General features: G+C 39.3%; 1 protein-coding gene across 2 annotated transcripts in view; it reads left to right on the forward strand.

Annotated features, from left to right (window-relative positions):
* The window catches only part of LOC131682790 (alpha-1,3-mannosyl-glycoprotein 4-beta-N-acetylglucosaminyltransferase B), a 138,071-nt gene that overhangs the window by 57,148 nt on the left and 61,559 nt on the right, over positions 1–19,364 (forward strand). The gene's annotated exons all lie outside the window — the stretch shown is intronic.

The following is a 19,364-nucleotide window of genomic DNA, read 5'->3' on the forward strand; positions in this document are numbered from 1 at the left end:
TTTTCACTTAAAAGATGCAAATTTTCAAAAATTTCACAAAACTTTGGTTTTAAACTGTGAAGTCCCGTTCCATTTTTTTTTTTCAAAAATTCCTTCACGGTGGTTTAGTTGGAACCCCAAATCCCAGCATTCTTTTTATTTGTGCTGCTATCAAGCCTAGTTCGATGGGAATTTTTTTTCAATCGTAGGGCATTACAGTAAAATTTTCGATTTTCGAATCATTTTTTCAAAAATTTCCAAGTTCCTTGATCTAAAAAAAATTTATAATTTGTTTTCAGCGGTTTTCGATTTTTTTTTTCGATTTTCAACATTTCTTGTACTCTCTCTCCCCTTTGGATTTTCTCTTATATTATGAAAACAATATTCAAATGCCGCACCCCCTTAATGATGTCCGATTGCGCTAAAAACTTGCATAGATTACTTTTTCGATGTAATAGGCATTTTATGTAAGACTTTATGCGAAAATTTAAGATGACCAGTTTTATTGATATCTTGTCTCTTGAACACCCCTAGTTATCCATACAAACTTTGGTTTTAATCTGTGAAGCCCGGTTCCAATTTTTTTCAATAATTTATTCGCCAGAGGGGGTCCTGGGACCTAAAACTTTCGCCATTTTTTTCGTTCTGCTCCCCGATCGTGTGCTAAACAGTGTTATCCCGTCAATTTGAAAGAATATTTAAGGAGGACAAGTGAGTGTTATTCCCTACTAGCTGTAACCCGGTGCGCTTCGCTACACCCATCAGGACTAAACGAAATATTTTAAAAATACTAAATATTTTTGCTCGCGGATAGACAATGTTCTTAGTTTGAGCACCTGGAGCACAATTGAATTAATTGCTCTGTTTTCCTATACACAATCGTTTGAAATCCATTAATATCATTCGAATTCGAGGTACATCTGCTCCTTTATATTTTCTAGCTAAAATGGTCGCTTAAGTGAATTTTTTCAACCAAAGCACAGTTGTGGTGGGTCGATGTTGCGCAGTAACTAATATAATAGGCACACAAAGTTTCAATTGCAACACATGCGGTGCACAGTGTTGCAAAACGACGTTTTCACGATCAAAATTTAATAACTCCTGATCCATTGGTTTTGGAGAATGGATTTCGAAGAATTTTCAGGATAAAAATAGATGCATGTTTTGATATAATAAATTGAGTGATTAATCCCCTAAAAGTGAGATACAAAATTTATTTCCCCAAATAATTTAGCTAGAAGCTCACTGTCTTCAGTAAAGTTCTAGAAAATATTATTGTGAAAATCTTTACTGAAGATACTAAAGCTCTATATAGTAACAGTAGCGAGATATGTAGGTTTGCTTGGGAGTTTTCGAATATAACTTTTTACGATTACTTTTTATTATTAAAAGTGTCTTCTACAAAGTTGTTAAAAGCGATAAAATACACATTTTTATAACAACGATGAATCTGTAGCTCTCGAAACAACAAAGTTATTGTCCATTTTCGAATATTTTTTATCAATTTACACCTTAAGCAACTTCCTTAATCGCAAAAGTTCGCAGAAAGAACTTTATTTTTTCGATTAAATATAAAAACTTTCGTCTGATGGAGACTGCTGGGTTGGTAACGTATAAAACCAATACTCCTGAAAGCATGGTGGATCGACTGAATTAAATAATTCAATACGATCATCCATAGATTTATATGCGTAACAGAATTACCATCGATTTTATTTTGGATGGAGTAGTGTATGAAATTGAAGTCAATTTACGCAATCGATTAATTCTTCAACAGTTTGTATTATGTTACAAAATCATGTGGAAATGTGGTGCAAGTTATTGTTGCATCGATTAACATTTTCCCAACCCATATATCTAACTTTTTTTGGCGAATTAACCTGCGAAGGTGACTATAAGAATCATTCAATAAAAGTATGCACATATAGTGAAAAGTTCTGTTTTCGAAACATATTTCCAATGATACGAAGACATAACGGAGTGTTGGTGGACGTGGGTAAAGTTAATTCATAAAAAATGGAGCATTTAAAAAATATTTTGGCGATACAGAGAATGTTAGTATATTCATTCACTTTCCATATACTTACTGCACAATTGAACAGTATTTCTTCAAATATCATAGCAGAATACTAAAAATTGAGCCAGTGACAGAAAATCTCTGGAGGTATCTCGTTTAAAACTTGCTTTGTGGTGTAAATCATAAATCAAGATATATTGGACCAATCGTTTTCAAGGTTTGTACAGTTCTGCTACATATCCCCAGGTATTGATCGAAGCTTTTATTTTTTTCTTAATATTTGAATCTTTTATAGCATTCTGCAGCTAAAAATGCAATTTTCGCTAAAAAAAATCATGAAACTTATTTTTGTGAACAAAGTTATGATCTTTAATGATGTTATGATATGAAGGAGAACTGTGCAAAATTTCAAACAATTTGGTTCAGTAGATTTAAAGTTATTCTGTACATTGCATTTATTCGTGGTGTCTCCTGAAGATTTTCAATATTTTGCGGTGAACATTAAGGAAAATATTGCTTAAATGTTGCATTATTGTCTGAATAGACTAACACTCTCAGTATCGCCAATTTTTTTTAAGCACGATATTTTTTCAACAATAATCCTACCCCCTTAAACAAGAACTGATTTCATCAGTAGGTGTCGACTAACGGATAAAATTTGACGAATTCGTCCTATATAACAGTGTTGCAATCTTTCAGCATTTTGCTTACATCCGAATTTTGATTGATATTGTAAGTAACGTTTTCCGCAAGCGCAAGATTCAGTGGCTGTTTTAGGGCAGAGCTGTTCGTCCATAATCCAGCAATGTTGATTTAACTTCAGATGAAGCGATCGCAGGTGCAATTTTCAATTTAATTTTCGACAAATTCATGCAATTCATCAGTATTATATTATCATTCGCGTAATAGATCTCTATCAAATAAATTCTTGCCATTTCATTTATGTGCTGGTAAACATATATGCAACAAAATTTTAGATTTTTGAAGTAATTGATAGATATTGCATCAGAAACAGGCTTGCGAACTGCTAACATTTATTTTGGCTGGCACCTAAGACAACACAGTCACAGCCAGCGGCGAGCCCAGCTGCCGAGCGCTGCTATAGCCGTTCAGTGTCTGAATGAGTGCTGTGTGTTACCGTGAGAGGTATGACACACGCAAACGAATTAGGGTACAGTCATTTCGTAGCACTCATGTACAGAAGCCGAAGGTTTGGTTGTTTCTGAGTGGCGATGTACAGTAATGTGCTCAGAGGGTAAAGTTAGGTGCTTCGGGAATGTTACGAGTTCGATATGTTGTGACAGCAGCATATCTGAACTGTTTTGCTATCCATAACCGTGATGTCATAACATTTTTCTCCCGACAGCTGGGAGGGAATGTATTGGGCAATATAGAAAGAGGAAGTGTGCCAAAATAGAGTGGGAGAATGGTCAGCTATTATTTATTTTTTGTTGGCGATGCACAATTTGATTGTTTAAGAAGATTGAAAATAATCTAAGATTATTTTCTTAACCGATATGTGTCCAACAAAAAACTCCTTCAACAGGCCGACGAGGGTACCCGGGTACCCACAAATTGAAATGCTCATAACTATGGCTTTCTTTAACCGATTTGGACACTTTTACATGTTTTGGATTGAGGAACTCGTCCACTTTTTTATTCAGTAAAATTTAACCGGATGAATGAACCTGGTTCTTGGTAATCCGGATTTTCCGGAGTAATGTTCTAGTGCTAGAGTATGATTTGTAAATTTTGATAATGTCCTAGCAATAGGAGTATCAAAACTCTTCAAATTGTCTCGGAAGTCTGTTATTTATTGTTAGAGGACCATATAGCAATTTGACCTCAGAATCGCCACACACTGCTCCACGGGAACCTGCTCCGGAATGTCCGTTCCACGGTCAAATCACCAAATGGTTCCAAATCCACGGGATACAGCATACAGAAGCAATTCCATGAATTTTGATACCCATATTGCCAGCATTCCATTGAAATTCACAAATAGTATCCCAGAACTGGAACATGCTTCCGGGGGGAGAGAGGGGGCGTCCATTTTGGGCAATTTTTGCCTTTTGTAATTTATGAATCGTCTCCAAGTCGTGTGAATTTGAGGAATGATTTAAATTTTCATCTACTTTGTTCACAGCTGAGCAATGTTGCTGTAATCTTTTCGCACTATTTTGTATAAATTACAGTTAAGGGTTTCTATTTATTTTTCTATCGTATGATTGCTCTGTTTCTTATATTGAGATGAGAGTTAAATCAGTTATACACATGGAGTGGTGAACCCATTCTCAGTATATTCTCATCTAAACTTTACCCATTTGAAACCGTTGCTTATCATCTTTGTTTCACTTATTATCTCAAATGGGGTGCGCGTTCAAGTTACCATTTCGCTTAAACACATCTATTCGATAATTAACAAGCCACTTTTGTTACTTATATCTTTCTTATGAAATAAGTAAAGGGATGAATACCAATCTATATGAATTCCTGATCGTTAATTGATACGAAAATTGTTTCGTGTAAGTTGACTAGATTGGCTAGCATTATGTTACGTGCTATGTTATTTCTATTCAATTTCCACAAACATTGCCATTGTATGTTGGGGTAAGGGGTTCAGCATGAAGAAAAAATACTTTTTGCAAAAGTTTTTTAGCACTTTTCGTGAAGCGAATTGATCAAAACTTTTGTAATATCGACAAACGACGCGGTGATGAAGCTTTTTGTAGAACGTCTCTGGAAAAAACATGATTTGCGTTTTTACTTTCCATTCAAAAACTACTTAAGCGATTTCTTTCAAACACATTCTAGGTAAAAAATACCTAAACCCTACGTTGAGTTTTTAAGCTATTTTTTGATTAAGGGGGTGTTTAATCATAAAAAGGCGGAATTTTTCGTCAAAAATAGAAATTTTTATTTAAAACTAGCTAATACCCATCGCGCGTTGCTGCAACTTTCAACGAAATAGGAGGAAAACACAATTTGTTCCGAAGCGTCATCTGGCGCGCAGACAATCCCCATTCAATAGCACACAAACACACTCCACAACAAATGCCTATGTATGATTTTTTATGGCGCTTGTTATTGCTATTGAAATGATACATAATAATGTACAAAAGTTTTGATCAATTCGCTTCACGCAAAGTTCTAAAAAAATCGCAAAAAGTGTTTTTTCACGCTGAAACCCTTACCCCTTAATCATAATTAACTCCAGGCTTTTTTATCGTTAGGTGAAATCAATTTCTTTAATTGTAGCAGTCCAGTTACGGTACCCCAATTGTTGTTTATAGCTGTGATCTTCCACTTCTTCAGCTCCATTTTGAGGGCACTCGATGAGAATCCACAGAATTGTTCTGGTCCGATAAAATTAGTGGAAGACCCTCAATTTCCTGGAATCCAGTATAGATTGACATGATTTTTCTCCGCCAGTTGTCGGAGTGCAAGGATGGACTCCCATATTAGTTTTGAGCGACATGTAGGAGCCCTTAGGGCATTTAGTGCTGCTTGACTATCTGAGAAATTGCAGATATTTGAATACTGGTATCTTCTCTTGGAAATTTGGGTACCATTACCACAAAGATAAAAAATCATTGACAAAAGACGTTGATCCCATCTTTAGAGATACAAAAATATTATTGCGTTGAGACCAGCAGTGAAAAACGTGTTTCTAATAGATAAAATCTCCCAATTTCATGCATATCGATATCTGGAGAAGACTGAAATTCATTTCAGTACTAGAATATTATTTTTTTATTATTCAAAACATGATAAAATCATGAGAGATCACGGAGTGTTCATTTTAAACGCAAGATGTTTTTAGTAATCCAATAAGGATGTAACCTTTTTTACGATGAAAAAGTGAGAAAAATTTGAATTCCAAAGGTGATAAAGATTGATAAAGCAATGATTTTATTATATCTAAGGTATAGTTTTTTGATAGTACATTTTTCGTAGTAAAAAAACAAAGGAAGGTTTATAAAACTTATTGGTAATTGGTAGAGCCACAGATAACAGACGCTTAGGCTAGAATAAAATTTCTTCAAAAACCTGTGTAAAGATACGCTAAAGTACGAGAATAACTAATTACGAAGAATTGTGGAAAAATGAAGATCGGTTACCTAATTTTATGGCAATCGTAATCATGTAAAAAATATTTAGGAGAAAAAACATTTCGAGAAAATCCAGTTTAATGTTTCAAGTAATCGCTGCTCATGGTAAGCGAAATGCGAAAATCTTTTGTCGGACCTCCATGAAATTTTTAAAAAATATTCTCGGTGTACTTTCAAATTGAATTTTTTTTCAATTCAATCAATATAAAAAAGATATGTAACATAGTTCCGAACTCTTTCACCACTGGGTTAGTTTATTTATATAATGTCGTGCAAGTTACAAGTCGAAACTAACTACCGTGTGATGTAACAGTCCTTGCTGATGTTTAAAAGTTATTTTGAAAATTTTACTGATTGAACATTTTCGGAAAAATTCGTGGTGAAATTTAACGTTACTTTCGGCATTTTAATCCATTCGAAGATAATTGAAAGATCCCATCTCACTATTAGATACAATAAAGCGGTTCTTGGTAGGTGCACTTGCAAATAAATCGTAAAGTTTTAAAATCAAATTTTCTCTCCCTCCCCCTTTTAATATATCAGTAATCACATGATTGAACACCCATAAACATTCGGTAATCTGGTCTTAGCAACATCCAAAGTAACACTGATAAGCCAAGTGAACAGGTTACTAAAGTACTGTTTTGCTTACATGAGCTCCAGAGACAGAAAGCGAAAATAAAAGAAACGAAAATTTCCGCAGCACAGCGAAGCGATGATGTAGCATGTGTGTGTTATTATTTGGTGAGCGCCGATAGGCAAAACTAATCCCAAAGCATAGCGTAAACTAAACTGTCGGGCTCATTGGTGACAGCATGGGAAAAGAGTAGCTGTTTACCACAACGGGTCTATCTCGGACTCGGGAGAAAAAGACAGCTTACAGAACAGAACGAACATAACATTCCCGAATGGAAATGTTATGAGATCCATGACATTTCCAGTCGCTGCTGTTGCAGTACTGGGCAGTCGGCAGCTGCCGCCAGTTGCGTTGTATGATTGTCTGCTCATTCGTGTCGTTCTCCGGTACATTTCGCAAGCCTGATCAGAAACCCTCCCTCTCCTTCAAATTCCGAAACCAACAATCATGTCCACCGTTTTGGTGCCAAATCATATATAATATATATAGCTAAAAAAGTTCTTCAGTGCAACCCCCCCCCCCCGCTCTCCCTTTCCTCGGATTAGGTACTTCTCACCCTTCCCATCGTTCACAAAAACCACCCCATGACCATCTCCTTAGTGGAAGGAATACTTATGTCAAAATTGAATTCATCGCTAATAATCACATTGAATGAATAGATAAGGATTACTTCAGAACACCCCCCCTTTCTTGGTCCACTCCCATCATCCATCGGCTCAGTGGGAGAAATACATATGTCAAATACTAATAACTATGGAGATATAAATAATTCTTTGCCTTAAAAACAAACCCCCCCCCCCCCCCTAAAGCTAAGTGTACCCCCCCCCCCCAAAAAAAACATTCCATGAACATCTTCTTGGGAGAAAGAATACGTATGCCAAATTTCATCAAGATCGGACTTGTAGTTTAGAATTAGTTAGCGGACATACATACAAACATACATTGATTTTTATATATATATATAGATGACCAAATTCTTCCGTGCGCTCTCTCTCATACTTGTTTGGCATATTGCGTTCCGTTTCATATCTTTGAACCCTGTTCTGAAATTGTTGATTTATCCTTAGATAGTTTATCCATTAATACACGCAGAAAAATATGTCGTAGTTAAACTGAAAAACCAAAACTTTATGTCAAAACGCAATAAAAATATTGATACTATCTATAAAATTATTTAAAAAAAATATTTGTCATTTTTTGAAAGAAAAAGAAAAAAGTTTAGTTTTTATTGTACGAACTTTATTGAAATTAAATATATATGCTGTTAGTCATAAAAAATAAAATGATTCATATCAATTACAACACTTGTTCGTAACGACTGTTTATATTTTTAAAATAACAATTTTTTATGTCGTTTCAAAACAATGCAACACCGTTTCTTTCCATTTGACATTGCAAAGTTGCTTCTGGTAGAGAATTTTTTATCGACAGGCATGAAATGCAGATTTCTGGAGCAGAAGTGAAGTTTTCCGGACTGCGTGCCATTTGTCATCAAAATTTTCGGTAAGTAGGTAATCCATACGTTTTTGTTTGTTCTACCACCGAATCAACGCTAATGTTAATTGAGTGGCGGGTAAAGAAGAAGCTATTTCCCACGTCGTTTCTTATAAAACGAACAAAATTTGTTTTATTTACTCTGTTGAGCGGAGAAAAAACAGATTGGTCAGAATAAAAATATCTATATCGATCCTAAATCTAATAATTTTTATATTTTTACAGGAACTTAACACTGTGTAAATCGCTGAATCGATGGAAATATGCAGATATGCAGGACATTCGTTTCTCGCCAGGATTGGATCAAACAACACGACTTACGGATCACACCTTCGTAACTTCAGGTACAGGTTTTAGAACCTGCAATTTCAATCAATAAAATCGTTGTAAAATAAAAAAATAATGTCAAATAAAATACCTACCAATATTTCAAAAGCATTATTATTTATTGCATCTAATATATTTATTGTTTCGAATATTTTTGACAAGCCATTTCAATAATCAAATCTGTGCTTTCAAATATTTAACCTATTATTGGTGTTACCTGTATTGTTTTTTGATTCAAAGTAACTAACTTTATCAAAACAAATAAATTTACTTTGATCTTTCATGTTGTTTTGATCGAACCGAAATCAGTTTTGTTTTGATCGTTCCGACTATTTTTTAATTTTCGACGCGTTTTATGTGTGTTTTAATTGTTGTGTTACTACCAATCGTTTCGCAAACTTTGTGTTGTTGATCGGGAAGTGACGAAATAACTTTTTAATCTGTGTATTCGCTGTTTTGTGTTGAGAAAAATACCCGCTACCGAGTTTGTTTTGCATTCTCCATCGGTACCAGCACTGCTATTTTTTCGTGCCGTACAGTGAAGTGTAGGTAGCAGTGATGGAGAAGCAGCAGTGCGGAGCTTGTAATTTGCCGATTAATGACCTTGAGCCGGTCTGTTGTGGCTTTTGCGGTACATATTTTCACATCGGCCAGCAGTGCTTGGGTTTTAACCATCGCGCCAATAAGGAATTGCTGTCGCAGGGAAAGATTGTCTTTTTCTGCTCACCGTGTCGCGATGAGCTCAATGGAAGGAGTGTGCGCTCTTATATTGAGGCTAAAGTCGAACCTGGAATTGCTACACCGAATGTTGAAAATTTATTAACTCAAATTCAACAACTTTCTTCATTTGTTGAATCGTTGAGCCAAAAAGTCGACCGTTTGACTGTGTGCCAAAACCATGCCGATCGAACGAATGATGAACAAATTCGCTCTAGTGGTCAATCTGATACGCCAGTTTGGCCTAGACTGGGAGTGAAACGTCGCCGTGGAAATCAAGGCCAGCCTGTACGTGCTACGGTTAACCATGGAACAAATATGGTTGACCTCAGTGACCTCTCCGTTACGTCTATTACTCCTGAAGCACCACCGCCACAGTTCTGGTTATATTTGTCTGGTTTTCACCTTATGATCACCGACAGTGACGTCCAGAAAATCCAGAAATGTCAATAAAACCCAATCGTGGACCCGGACTAAACCGACTGCAAACTCCAAGCGGATGTAATCATACTGAGAATTTGGAAAGCCCAATGGTGACTAAGTAGCTGATGGGAAATAGTACACGTTATATCGCCGATTTCCGAATTCCTTTCTTGCACAACTTGCCACCGTTACGAAGAAGCATTGTTCCGCCGTCATCGCCGAGACTGCACAAACGAATTCACGCTGCGCTGCCATCACCGGGACGCCTGTTATGCCGCACTACGGAAGCCCCCGAGCACTCCGACGCAGTCGTGCTACCAGTCAGCGACCAGCTTAGTCGTCCCGGCCCTGTGTTCGGAGGTCGTGAGGGGGTCTTCCCAACTCCCTTCTCAGGCGAGTATTTTGCTTTAAATGACGATCCACTTCCTGAAAACCTTCTGGTTTCTAGCATGCCCTCTGGTACAACTCGTTCGAGCAATCTGCCGTTGTTTGAACGAAGCATTATTTCGCCGCTATCGCCAAGACTGCACAAACAAATTCACGCTGCGCTGCCATCACCGGGACGCCTGTTATGCCGCACTACGGAAGCCCCCGAGCACTCCGACGCAGTCGTGCTACCAGCCAGCGACCAGCTTAGTCGTCCCGGCCCTGTGTTCGGAGGTCGTGAGGGGGTCTTCCCAACTCCCTTCTCAGGCGAGTATTTTGCTTTAAATGACGATCCGCTTCCTGAAAACCTTCTGGTTTCCAGCTTGCCATCGGGTACATCACGTCCTTGCAATTTGTCGGGAAGCTTTACACATGGCGTCGATGGTTTGCGGTTGTATTACCAAAACGTCAGAGGGCTCAGGACGAAAATCGAGGACTTGTACTTGGCTGCTCTTGACGGTGACCTCGATATTTTCGTTCTAACGGAAACTTGGCTCGATGATCGTATTGCATTGATGCAGCTCTTCGGTGATTCTTACGCGGTTTATCGTGCGGATCGAGGTGCTCGTAACAGTATCCATGGTCGCGGCGGGGGAGTTTTAATCGCTGTTTCTTCCGCACTTACCTCCTGTGAGTTTGGTGTGGATAGTTCATCAAGCATTGAAGCAGTTTGGACGAAGATTACTACGCAAACGAAGAACTACTTTATTGGAGCTGTTTACATTCCTCCAGAAAAACGACTTGATTGTTCTATTACGCAGTTCCACCTAGACTCCATAGAGCGCGCTTCTTCTCAGGCAGATACAAACGATGTGATGATAGTCCTTGGCGATTTCAACCAACCAGGACTTATGTGGGTGTCATCTGGACGTGGGTACGCTTACCCTAACCCGTTATCCTCGACAACAAACCCTGCCAGCCGCTTACTTCTGGACGGGATGGCTTTTCACGGACTAAGACTAAGCTTTTCGCGGACTAAGATAATTATCATCCCGCTTTAGAAATATCCATTTCCACCATTAGTTCACCACTATATGAAGAAGCTTTAGCTGTGAATCGTCGTAATTTTCGCAAAACTGATCTAGTAGCTCTACGCCGCTCACTGTTGCTGATTGACTGGAGTGTACTACTTGATCAAGTGGATGTAGATGTTGCAGTTGATCTCTATAATCAGTTACTCCTTGACTGTGTTGAAAAATCTGTTCCAAATTATCAACCTCCCAGGAAACCTCCCTGGCCGAACGCAATGCTTCGGAATCTGAAACGCATTCGTGCCAAAGCTCTACGTGCGTACACAAATCGACGATGCCCTATTCTCAAACGCTTTTTCGTAATAGCCAGTTATGAGTACCGCTGTTATAATAAACTGCTGTACAAAGGATATGTGAACCGCATCCAACAAAACTTACGACGAAATCCGAAGGGCTTCTGGACTTTTGTTAATACGAAGAGGAAGGAAACGGGTCTTCCGTCTAGGATGGTTTACAATGGCGAAGTAGCGACTACGACGGCGACAAAGTTTTCTCTATTTGCCAGTTACTTCTCGAGTGTCTTCACTACTGATGCGCCAACTGCCATCGAGCTCGAAAACGCGTCCCGTGATGTTCTCGTTGGTGCGGTGGATATGGATGTATTCACCATTTCAGAACAATCGGTTCTCTCTGCAATACAAAAAACGAAATCGTCGTATGCTCCAGGACTAAGTGCAATGCCTTCAGCTGTTCTGAAAAAATGTTCGGATATTTTAGCGATTCCACTGACGCACCTTTTCAATGTGTCATTTCAGCAGCAAAAATTCCCCGATGATTGGAAGTGTTCAGTCATGTTTCCGGTACACAAGAAAGGTGACAAAGGCAACATCGAGAACTACCGGGGAATCACTTCGCTGAGAGTCGAGTCAAAAATTTTCGAATCACTTGTCAACGAGGTGCTGTTCTCTGCTAGTAAACATTACATAAGCACTTGTCAGCACGGATTCTTTCCCGGTCGATGGGTGGAGACGAACCTGGTCTCCTTCACATCCTTCACATTGTACGGAACAAATGTCCAAACAACTGCAGGTGGACACGATCTACACAGATCTTAAGGCTGCTTTCGACACTGTTAACCATGAGATACTGCTAACGAAACTTGATAAACTTGGATGCACTGCCCGATTCTGCCGTTGGCTTCGATCATGCCTTGTTCACCGTAAAGTCGTTGTTCAAATTGGTGACAATGAATCTGAGTCCTTTTCCAACCATTCTGGAGTTCCTCAAGGTAGCACACTTGGTCCGCTACTGTTTTCACTGTTCGTGAATGATGTGGCTTTCGTCTTAATGCGTGGAGGGAAACTGTTCTTCGCCGATGACTTGAAAATATTTCTAATTATAAGGAAAGAAGCCGATTGCCGTGAGCTACAGTATCTCGTTGATACCTTTTATAGTTGGTGTAAAAGAAACATGATGGTTCTTAGTGTTGCTAAATGCTTTATTATCAGCTTTCATCGAACGAGAAGCATGTTTAATTTCAACTACAACATCGCTCGAACTCAGCTGCAACGCGTTGATCATGTTAAAGATTTGGGTGTCATCCTTGATGAAAGGCTAACGTACACCCATCACTTCTCAGCGATCATTGACAAAGCTAATCGTCTACTAGGTTTTATGTTCAAAATATCCAACGAATTCCGGGACCCTTTGTGCTTCAAAGCGTTGTATTGTTCGCTGGTGCGCTCGCAGTTGGAATTCGCAAACGTCGTCTGGTGCCCCTACCATGCAACTTGGAGCCAAAGAATTGAAGCCGTCCAGCGCAGATTCATAAGATATGCGTTACGTCAATTGCATTGGAATGATCCGCTGAACTTGCCGCCATACGAAGACCGTTGTCGATTACTAGGACTGCACACTATAGAAGATCGTAGACACGCGTCGCAAGCTACCTTCGTATCTAAGCTTCTTTTCGCCGAATATGATGTTACCGATCTCCTATCACAAATTAACCTCTACGCACCAACCCGTGTCCTTCGTCCTCGAACACTGCTGCAGACTGAAATGCGTAACACTAACTACGCTGCCCACAGCCCGATACTAGCAATGGTCCGTCGCTTCAACGATTTTACCGACTTCGTCATTAGTTCTGCACAGTTTAGAAATCGTTTGTTATCACTTTAGGTTAATTATTTGTAATTTAGTTCATTAAGACTCATTATCAGATGGACGTAAATTGTTAAATATAAATAAATAAATATAAATAATCACGAAAACTGTGTTGAATTAACTTTTATTTATGTAGATGCCCCGTCCTGTCAAAAATGCCAACAATATTAAATTGTTTTATTACTAACAAAAATAATTGTTGTTTCAACAATAAATCTGCATAAGCCATAGAACAAACGTAAAACTTATTGTTTTAATACAAACTTTCTTTAAATTTAACAGTATTTTTTTTTCTACGTGTAGATGTAATAAAAACTCGATTATTTTGCGATATTATAAGGTAGGCCTTCCCCTTAATGGCATAACCCCCCCCCCCTCCTTCCCCCTCTCTCTCTTTCCACCCCTTAGGCCACTCATACCACTGCATGGCTGCGCTATTTCTGAAGTAGGTTGCTTATATCTTTTATATCTATATCATGTTCTGTAGGCTCCCTAAGTACCTCTGCAGAAGGATTTACCGTACTGTAACGGAAAGCGTTAGGGGACAACACTTCAGTGCACCCCTATGAAAGAACGATTTCAAAGTTTGTTTTATACAAATAGCACATTTTTAGAAAGGTATTGATGAGTACTAATAGCTTCTGAAAATATTTCATAGATATCGTGCATTGTTTTTGTGAAAAATTGAAAAAAACATGATTTTTGCGTTAGGGGACAACGCAAAAATCGTCAATTTTTGCCCCCCTTTTATCCGGCAATCCATTCACTCAAAAAATCTGCGTCCAAAGATGAAATCTTTGTACAATATGTATACACTCAGGTTTTTTTTACGCGGGGGATACAGGCCGCGTAAATGAAAACCGCGTAAATTTCAAAATCCGTGTAAATGAAAACCGCGTAAATTTCAAAATCCGCGTAAATGAAAACCGCGTTAATTTCAAAATCCGTGTAAATGAAAACCGCGTAAATTTCAAAATCCGCGTAAATGAAAACCGCGTAAATTTCAAAATCCGCGTAAATGAAGACCACTTAAATTTAAGAATCCGCGATAAAGGGAACCTCGTTGATGGATACTGCGTAAATTCCAAAATCCGCGTAAATGAAAACCGCGTAAATTTCAAAATCCGCGTAAATGAAAACCGCGTAAATTTCAAAATCCGCGTAAATGTAAACCGCGTAAATTTCAAAATCCGCGTAAATGAAAACCGCGTAAATTTCAAAATCCGCGTAAATGAAAACCGCGTAAATTTCAAAATCCGCGTAAATGAAGACCACTTAAATTTAAGAATCCGCGATAAAGGGAACCTCGTTGATGGATACCGCGTAAATTCCAAAATCCGCGTAAATGAAAACCGCGTAAATTTCAAAAACCGCGTAAATGAAAATCGCGTAAATTTCAAAATCCGCGTAAATAAAAACCGCGTAAATTTCAAAATCCGCGTGAAAAAAACTGCGTAAAAAATACCGCGCAAAAAACCGCGTAAAAAAAACTTGAGTGTACAATAAATGGCATTTAAGATTACTCCAAATTAATTTTATTACGAACATACCGGTGTGGTACGGGAAAATATATTCAATTATTAAAAGCGAGTCTTAAATGTATAACTGGTTTTTATTGACAAGCGTCATAAAATTCTTTTAAAAAATTTCTATATATCTATGATTTGGGAGCCTTAAACCTATACCAACATATTTCAGAACAACTTTTACTTATATTAGCAGATTTATTTTCATGAGGTAAGCGATACAAGTGCGTGGAATGTGTCTACAACAAGATCCAGCGAATATAGGTTTGAACATGATTCCTGAGTGACTGTGTTATACTATCTCACAATTTATACTTCAATTCCAAAAATAGTTGGATTATTGGATTAAATTTATAACTAATTTACTAAAATAACATTGATTATTTATTATTCAAAATAATATTAAAAGGAAAGTTAGTTTTCCAAGTGCTGCAGAAGCGCGCGAATCGGGTAAAGCATCAATCGTATTCTGATGACGCTAAGCGGATATGCATTATGTGTGATCGATGTCCGGACAGTTTGTCACACTATCAGCTAAAACCTTACTTAGCTCTGACTCCACCGGACGCACTGCGGATTGCACAGCAACAATAATCTCCTCTGCGGATCTTCCCTTTGAAATCATTCCCTCCAGCTTCTGCGCAACATTTGATAAAATGGAAACCGCTGAAGTAACTCCGTTATATATTTCCTCGACGTCTTTTAACCAGCCCCATTCATTACTTGTGCAACCGATGCACCACGATGAACGGATTGCAATCTTGCGGCTTCTGAAACACCTGTCCACCTGAAATATTTGGCGAGCTCCAATGGAAGCGAAGAAGCCTTCTTCATTTCCTCCTGTTTGTGCGCAGCTGACGAGTGAATTGTATTGGACCACAATAACCAAGAACTATGGTGGCCTTCCAATTCAGGATGACTCTGTTTTAACTCAGCGGCTAATTCCGCATCATCACGGGTGGAATTCCGATCAGAACATCATAACAGAAAGCTATCAAATTTATATCTCATGTTGATATTTATTACTCTCTGTGTTATATTTATGATATACCGATCAGGAATGCAAGAAAACTTGTATCAATATTATATCTTCTGGTGCTATCATTGGATTAATAATATGATATTAATGTACGCTGTAAGTAGGGGTTTGCCCACTACTCGGGTTCTTGTTTGCCCGGCGTACCCTTCTTTTCAGGGCGGCCTAGGTGCTCCTACCGGAATTTCGGATTTTCGTATAATAACAAACAAAAAAGAGAAAAAACAAATAAACTAAATTTACCGACTTTTATTCTCCTCTCCTCTGTGCTGCACTCTGCCGGTGAAACAAATCAGCTACTTTTGGCGATGGCGGAAGGCGAAGGTTTATCCGACCGGCCGGGACTCCGACGACCGTGTTCTCCCGCAGGTACCGTTGGCTGCTATCGCAGCGGTCCTTTACAATTAGCCAGGGAGGTGAGCAAGGCTCTTTTGTTGGAACCTCCCTAGCGACGGGGCGATTAATCGCCGAGTCCACTCACTCCCCGTGAATGGCCCAGGTAGATACCGCAGTAAACTACCTCAGGTGGATCCGTTGTCCTACCTGCTTCGCCCTCCTTTGCGATTAACTGTGGAGGAGAGCTATGCTCGTTCGGCTGATCCTCCACAGTGAGGGCGGCGTGGTGTCACTGGGCCCTTGGTAATTAGCCGGGGAAGCGAGTGGCTCCTTTGCGTTTAGCTTCTGATATCCGGCGACCCAACACCACAAAACACTATGGTAACCGAACCACGACCGACACTTTTCGACGGGATTACTTGCCGTCGCACGCGCGCTTAACTCTCGGTCCAGTGGCGGGAAACTGTCCCGGGAAAACACTAGGTACGGACGTCTGTTCTACGCCGTGGTTCGTCACTTTCTGTCTCCTCTAAAAAACTCCATGGCCGCCTTCCTCCTTCGACCCAAAACAAACACCAAAAACCAGCACCAAAAAAACAGCACCGCCGCATAGCTGTCATTGCCATGGTACAGCATAATTAGCAATCACTTTTACAGCGAGAGGAGAGCGGAGACCTACCTAAACCCTATGTTATTTATTTACAAATACAAAACAAAAATTACTACACCTATCTGGACTAATAACAACGTTCATGGACTATTATTTAAACGAAATTTACATCAAAAACATGAACGAGCATAATGAGCAGCGGTGAGTTATGTTGCAATAACAATACACTCTACGGAGAGAGTACGCACAAATAGGTATATTTCCACCCAGCGCTAAATTGTTACCCTGACGGGTTACAATCTCGCCCACACCGGGTGGAAAAAAATTGGCAACAATTTTTTTCTAACCTAACACCTAACACCGATACAATAATAATACGCAATGAATAAATAAATAAATAAACAAAGAAAAACTAACTACACCTAATTATTTCTTCCGCAATTTATCAAAATTCATCAAAAAAAAAATCGACCGGATGTCCTCATTGGTGAAAAGTTTGCCTGTGTTTGGTCTGATAATACTGACAGCATACGCGAAGCGAGAGGCTATCAGCCATCGTCATTACTCGGTTATGGGTTGAACCCTAAATCCAGCCCGAAAACAAGATCGGTAACAACTCGATATTCCCAAAATTCTGCAAGTGGCATTGTCAATTTTCAATGTTTCAACTTGCAGGGGAACGGTTGTCGGCATTATATTGTTCTTTTCATCGACTGTCCGAAAATGTCTTTCGTGTCCTAACGGTACCAGTACTACAAGCTTGTGCTGGGGTTTCAATCCAAATACATTCATACACTAATCTTATTCATTCATCCTCAATCAGTGACCTACTCGATCATTCACATTCCGATAAGCACTTCGAATTGACCCCAAAACAATTTCATCTTATCATTCACACATGCATTCATTCCTTCAATACGATTCTGCACTCATACATTCACACATACCATACCGCTTAACACGTCATCGTTTCTCCCACTCACAGACATTCCGGACAAAAAGTTTGTATATTCGTCCCTTTTCGCCTCAAAACGCTTCGTAAACGCAAAAGAAACATTTGAGAGGGACCAAAGAATGTCTTTCGCATAATTTAAAAATATCAAAATGATTCCCGCTGGAATCAAACGAATCATCCCAGGTTTAACCACAAACCCAAAATAATGCGAAATAAAACTATTATTTGATTCGAAATCGAAGACGCGGTATCGTTTTAACTCACATCTCTCTCTAACACCCATACCATCCTGATCCGAATCGGGCCACACCTGAATGTTGCATAACCTTGGTGCGAACATCGGGGAAAACGTCAAAAATGATGATGATGGAATGGATGAATGAATCATCATCAAAAACAAAACAATACGGATCGCGGAATCGTCGCCCACATCGTATTTCGCGATTTTTACCCGTTTTGCGGATTTTCCGCGTAGGAAACCACGTTCCGCGAGTTGTGTGTGTCCCTACTGAAGAAGGGATTGCTAATTTTTTTGGTGTTCGGTGCCCCAAACAAGGGGAAAATTTGTTTTTCTATGCACCCGTAGGTGCGAGTGTTCTCCACGGAAAGGGGTTTAAAAAAAATTATTTTGCCGAACACGGCTGATAGTAATATGTGTGCATCCGACGGGCAAGAAACGGTACGGTAGGTGCGTTTTATTTCTTCCTGGATACTGGTTAAGTGAGTAAATTTTCTTTACAGTAACCGTCTCGACTGCCGGTGCAAAGCAAATTAGTGAGTTAGCTTTTTAACCTAGCCGTAGCGAGGCCCAGAAAAAGTGCATGGGGAGGGTTTTAAAATTCTCCCCGCGGCAGATTTGGTCTTCCACAATAAAAATAGAGAAGACGGAGAAACTTATTTTGTTTTTTATTCGGACCAAAGTCCGTGGTGTTGCCGTCGGGAACTGACGGCAGCTTTTGAAAAACTCCCAAGTGAGTAATCCATATAAAAGCATACCGTCAGTCCACAGACAGCACGGAAAAGTTTTTATGCTGGTTTAAGGAGATTTGCTGGCCAAACTCCGAGATTTTTACCGGCCATATCCTCCAGCTCGTAGAAGGATACACCCTTTTTTGAGACAATTTTAGCCGGTAAGTATTGTGGTCCAAGTTTAGCATTGTAAGACTCGAGTGCATACGACAACTTCATGTTTCGACGGTACACCATTTGTCCCGTTTCAAAAGGTTTGGAGAACTTTCGATGACGCAAGTTGTACTGATGTCGAATGCCCTCGCTTGCCTTTGCCAAATTCTTGACCACAATCTCCCGGATTTTGTCTAACTGTTGGTGTCTTGTTTCTAGGTCACCCTCACCGGAAATCCTGCTGAAGTCATCGGCAGATGCCATTTCACACCCGTGTATAATGAAATGAGGACTAAATCCAGTGGAGGAATGAACGGTAGTATTTAGGATGCGCTCCACATCACTGATGTGGACATCCCAGTTGCGCTGCTCGGTTCGAGCATATGCCCGGATTGCGGTGTTTATCGAGCGATTTGTTCGCTCCACTGGGTTAGCCTGCGAATGATAGCGGGAGTTCAGCCAATGTTTGACGTTGGTTTCTTTTATGAATTGACTGAACTCCTTCGAGGT

The sequence above is a fragment of the Topomyia yanbarensis genome, chromosome 2 (genome assembly GCF_030247195.1).
Source record: "Topomyia yanbarensis strain Yona2022 chromosome 2, ASM3024719v1, whole genome shotgun sequence".
Classification (NCBI taxonomy): domain Eukaryota; kingdom Metazoa; phylum Arthropoda; class Insecta; order Diptera; family Culicidae; genus Topomyia; species Topomyia yanbarensis.